The sequence below is a fragment of the Bison bison genome, unplaced genomic scaffold (genome assembly GCF_000754665.1).
Source record: "Bison bison bison isolate TAMUID 2011002044 unplaced genomic scaffold, Bison_UMD1.0 scf7180017864530, whole genome shotgun sequence".
Taxonomy (NCBI): Eukaryota; Metazoa; Chordata; class Mammalia; order Artiodactyla; family Bovidae; genus Bison; species Bison bison.
This window is the reverse complement of record NW_011495080.1, coordinates 6,663,922-6,670,016: the sequence shown is the minus strand read 5'-3', so window position 1 is coordinate 6,670,016 and position 6,095 is coordinate 6,663,922.

Sequence of the window (6,095 nt, the reverse complement as noted above, 5' to 3'; positions counted from 1 at the left end):
CTCCAGCATTTATTGCTTGTAGACTTTTGGATCACAGCCATTCTGACTGGCATGAAATGGTACCTCATAGTGGTTTTGATTTGCATTTCTCTGATAATGAGTGATGTTGAGCATCTTTTCATGTGTTAGTTAGCCATCTATATGTCTTCTTTGGAGAAATGTCTATTTAGTTCTTTGGCCCATTTTTTGATTGGGTCATTTATTTTTCTGGAATTGAGCTGTAGGAGTTGCTTGTATATTTTTGAGATTAGTTGTTTGTCAGTTGCTTCATTTGCTATTATTTTCTCCCATTCTGAAGGCTGTCTTTTCACCTTGCTTATAGCTTCCTTTGTTGTGCAGAAGCTTTTAAGTTTAATTAGGTCCCATTTGTTTATTTTTGCTTTTATTTCCAGTATTCTGGGAGGTGGGTCATAGAGGATCCTGCTGTGATGTATGTCGGAGAGTGTTTTGCCTATGTTCTCCTCTAGGAGTTTTATAGTTTCTGGTCTTACGTTTAGATCTTTAATCCAGTTTGAGTTTATTTTTGTGTATGCCTTGAAATGTCACCTTTGAAATATACTGCATTTAAACCTTACAGCTTTGAAAAATCAGAATGTCCAATCTAAAAGTAGCCTCAGAGGCAATATAAGTCAGGGGTTCTGAACTTTGGGGTTAGTACCCTTGGAGGCTTCTTGGAAGGCCCTCAGGGACCTGTGAACCTTCTAAAATATACTCGTGCGTGTGTGTATACACATGTGTACTGTTTTTCTTTTAAGGGAGAAGGACCACAGCTTTCACTGGAGTCTTGAAAAAGGACCCCGATGGGACCACTTCGTTTCAGAGATGAGAAAATTTGGCTCTTTAAAATGGTAAGGTAGCTGGAACTAGACCCAAGCCACCTGGCTTTGAGCTCTTTATACAATATACAATTAACCTTAAAAACCTTACAGCTGTTCAGTGAAACAAAGTGAACTCATAGGCTTGTTGACTTGCTTCTGAAATCCCACTAACATGATAATAAAGGGTAAAATAAGTATAAGCCAATAAGGACAAAGAGAATGCCAGAGTAGACAGCAGCCCGTGAGGCTGTGGACAAAACCTTAAGAAAGGAGACAGATATGTGGTGAGGAAACAGGCCGAAACCTTAAGACCCCAGCAAACTGATAACTGTGCAGATTGGTGGAAAGTGGAAGGTGCAGTCGCCTCTGAAAATGGGGACCAAAAACAGGCCCCACTGGGAGCCTGGGTGAGGGCTCAGTTAAAACTCCAGTCTTCTCCCCTGTCCTCCCCAACACAAATGCCATTCTCTGGAGAAGCTCTGGACTCAGGGAATCTCAGGCACAGCCATGGGAAGATCAGGTGCCTTCCTGCGAAGAGGGTTGGATTTCAGTCCATGCTGTGAACAGTGAGCTTCCCTCATTGTTCAGCTTCTAGCTGCTTTCCTCAGTTCAGTTTCCAGAACCTGGCAGCCAAGCTTACAATATACCTCCCTGCTGGGTTGTCTACTCATGGTTGTCACCGTGCCTGTCTAAGGCTGGGATCCACCCTTCCCAGAACCCCTTTCCTGGCACGATTCCAGGCCTAGTCTGCCAGTGAGAGGAACGTGAATAAGATTCAGGTGCCAGAGTGGAGGGAACACCATCATTCCAACGGTCAGATGTGGTGGGTACACTGATCTCTCCCCACAAGCTCCCATTTCACAGCCCCTTTTTGCTGGTAGATGCTGTGGCTTCTTGGAATTTCCTGGTGCCTCCAGCTTCTGCTCGTGTTGCAGGCTCACGTCATCAGTGACAATCTCACTAATTCTCTAGCTGCAGCTTTCAAGCCCTCCCCTTTCCCAGCAAACCCCTCCCACGTTTGTGAACCCAGAAGCCTGTGTGGGCTTCCCAGGTGGCACCAGTGTAAAGAACCCACTGCCAATGCGGGAAACGAGAGACATGGGTTCGATCCCTGGGTTGGGAATATCCCACCAGCTGGAGGAGGAAATGGCAATCTACTCCAGTATTCTTGCCTGGAGAATCCATGGACAGAAGAGCCTGGCAGGCTACAGTCCATGGAGTTGCAGAGTTGGACATGACTTAGCGACTAAACATACACACATTAATGGCTATAATTAATTTATTCTAGTGAAACCTGTGGTGATTCTCTTTGAGCCTAACTGATAGATCCCCACCAGGAGAATGAAGGATTCTTCACTGAAGAAAGTGACCAGACCAAAAAGTGAAAAAAAAACCCCAAAGTTTATAGAGAATGAAATTGGGAATTCTCAGTGAGCAGCTGTCCTTCCAGTTACCCTTCAGGTTAGTCACTCAGCCATGTCTGACTCTGCAACCCCACGTCCTGGGCCCGCCAGGCTCCTCTGTCCATGGGAGTCTCCAGGCAAGAGTACTGGAGTGGGTTGCCATTCCCTTCTCCAGGGGAATCTTCCTGACCCTGGGATTGAACCTGGATCTCCTGCATTGCAGGCAGATTCTTTTACCGTCTGAGCCACCAGGGAAGCCAATCACCCTGTATTAGTTTTCTATTGCTGCTGTTAGAAATTTTTATAAACTCGGTTGCTTAAAACAACATAAATTTATGACCTTACCATTCTAGAGGCCAGAAGTCTGAAGCAGGTCTCACTGGGGTAAAAGCAGTGTCTGCAGGCTGCATTCCCTCCTGGAAGTTTTGGCAGAGATTCTGTTACCTTTTTTTCCCCCCAGCTTCTAAGAAACCAACTGTATTCTCTGGCTTGTGACTCACATCCTCTATTTTCAATGCCAGCAATGTGGCAACTCTCTGACCTTTCTTAGGTAGTCAAGTCTCCCTCTGAAGACAGCTGGGAACCATTCTCTCTTTTAAGGGCTCGTGTGATTAGATTGATCCCACCTGGGTAATGAAGGCTGCTCTCTCCATCTCAAGGGTCTTAACCTGAAACTCATCTGCAAAGTCCTCTCTGCCACGTGATGTAACATTTCTGCGAGTTCTGGGGTTTAGGATGTGGACATTTTGTCATCATTCTGCCTCTCATGCATCCTAGGATGAGCCCAACAGTTGCTAAGTGAATGGATAGTCAAGGATCACAAGACATCCGAGAAAGCCTCTAACGTGAAAGACAAAACCAAAAATTAAAACACAAAGAAACTGGGATAAACAGGTTTATCAGCAACAGTGCAGGGAGCAGAAAACTTTAAAAGCTGGGGGAGGTGAATATCTATTTAACATCTTCAGAGACATTCATGAATCCTCAAAACAGGAACAAAAGGCTAAAAAAAAAAAAAAAGACAAAAACTCTCAGATATTAAACACGTTAGCAAAAATAAGAATTTGATATTACATTTTGAAAATATAGGTGGGAATTGTCCCAGAAATGAAAATAAGATCAAGAAGATAGGAAACCAAAAGGGAAAAAAAAGGAAAAATAACAGAGATTGTCCAGGAGGGCCGATATAGGAAAATTAACATTTCAAGAAAGAATAGTGAGAATGAATACATGGAATTATCTAAGAAATAACAGAAATTATTTTTGAGAGTTGAAAAAAAATAAACCTCCAAGATGAAAAGGATATTAAATACCTGGTTGAATAAATCAACAAAACCTCAATCATACACAAAATTATGAAATTTAAACAACATAAGGAAGAAACAGGATCTCCTAAAAACGTCCAGAGAAAACGAGCCAGAAATTAGCATTGTATCAGACTATCAGTAACACAGGGAGCTAGAAAACAAATGTCTGTTTTCCAATCAGGAATTAACATAAAAGTAAAGTGAAAAGCCTCAAAAAATTACCTCCTGGTTATTCTTTCTTGAGGGCTTCCCAGGTGGCACTAGTGGTAAAAACCTGCCTGCCAAAGCAGGAGACAGAGATGCGGGTTTGATCCCTGGTCAAGAAAATCCCCTGGAGGAGGGCATGGCAACCGACTCCAGTATTCTGCCTGGAGAATCTGATGGACAGAGGAATCTAGTGGGCTACAGTCCATAGGGTTGCAAAGAGCCAGACATGACTGAGGCAACTCAGCACGCACATCCCTTCTTAGGAAACTGCTGAAGGATGGGCACAAAGTTAAAAGTAAAGCAAACGACATTCCAGGATCTACGGTGGGGAATCCAACCCAGGAGAAGAGAAAAGGAATTTCTAGTATGATCATGAAATTAAGTCCTGGGATGATGGATGGGAACCATGCCCAGAAAACAGCCAGTCCAGATCACCACGGGAGGATACACAGCTCCAAGAAAAAAATGCTGAGATGGTCTTAGGGTTTCATAGTGAAGACTGGAAAATAATTAAGTACATAGAAAATTGAGCAAGTTAAAATTATTAAATTACTAATTTCAGTATTAAAAGTTTAAAAAGAAATGTAAAATTATGTAGACCCGGGTTCGATCCCAGGGTTGGGAAGATCCCCTGGAGAAGGAAATGACAACCCACTTCAGTACTCTTTCCTGGAAAATCCCATGGACAGAGGATCCTGGTAGGCTAAAATCCATGGGGTCTCAAAGAGTCAGACACAACTGAGAGATTTCACTCACTCACTCATGCTGTCAACAGCGTTTATATGATTACTGACACTAATTCTTGGTTTAACCAAAAATTGTGCTGTAACTAAACTGTGATGGTAAATGGACTCCAGTGTTCTTGCCTGGAGAATCCCAGGGACGGGGAGCCTGGTGGGCTGCCATCTATGGGGTCGCACAGAGTCGGACACGACTGAAGTGACTTAGCAGCAGCGGCAGCAGCAAAGGGAGTAGTATGTACTTAAGGTGTGATGTCAGAACTAAATCCTCCTTTCCCATAGTAGAAAAAGTAAAATAAATATAGCAGAAATGAGGAAGTAGCACTATGAGCATTTTAAATGGAAGAAAATAATCAGAAGAAACAACTGGGCTGGAAATGGCTGCTTGTGGAAGGCAGAGGATGGCCCTTTGTTATTGTGGGACCAGCAGCACCTGACTTGATAGTCTGTGGACATGTATTGCTAGAAATGTAGAGAAAGACAAGCCAAATGCCCATCAGACTGATAGCAAATAAACAAAACGTGGTCTACCTGTACAGTGGGCTATGGTTCACCCACAAAAGCAATGAAGTACAGACACTGCGACAACATGGGTGAGCCTTGAAAATGTTACGCCAAGTGAGTGGAGCCAGGCCCTCATACTGTGTGTATCCATCTGGCATGTTGTCCAGAACAGGTAGGGCTTTCCAGATGGCGCTAGTGGTAAAGAACCTGCCTGTCAATGCTGCAGATGTAAGAGACGTGGGTTTGATCCATGGATCGGGAAGATACACTGGAGGAGGACATCCAGACCACTCCAGTATTCTTGCCTGGAGAATCCCACGGATAGAGGAGCCTGGTGGGCCATGGTCCATAGGCCATGTGTCGTCACAAAGAGTCGGACACAACTGAAGCGACTTAGCACGCATATACGCCAGGACAGGCAAATCCATGGAAAGCGGATGGGTGGCAGAGGGGGCACTGAGGAGATCTTGCTTAATGGCTACAAAATTTCTTTTGGGAGTGATGAAAATGTGCTGGAACTAGGTAGTGGTGAAGGTTACGCAACAATATGAATGTAGGAAAAGCCACTGTGCTGTACACTTTAAGTGGTTAAAATGGTGAACTTTATGTTAGGTAACCTGGATCTCAGTAATAACATTTAAAGAATACTGGGTTCTGTCTATAGAGTATACAGATTTGATTTTAATTTTTTGCTAAACGAGAGTTGTTTACAAAGTCTCGACAGCATATTTCTACAGTCTCTGGCTTTAGTAAGCATAGGGTGATGAATATGATTGAAGCTTTTGATGATTTACGGTTTCCACGGTTTCTGAGGATCAGTCATCATTCTGAATAGCCAAGATTATATTTTAGGCACATTAGACAGAAATGAATTATGTACTAACCTCCAAACATAATATTAGAAATATTTATGCATGCAGTTTTTCAGTAAACTTAACAGCTTGCTTTCTTGTCATCTGACACTTTCAAAGTAGAGAAGTGCGGAAAACTTAATGAATTCAGAGTTCTGGAAAGTGACGGCTTGTGAATGAGGTTACATTGTGTTCTGCTCCTTTTTCCCCCCAATCATATTTATTTCTCTTTTGTTGGCATCTCTTGCTTCTGCAATATCTTCTA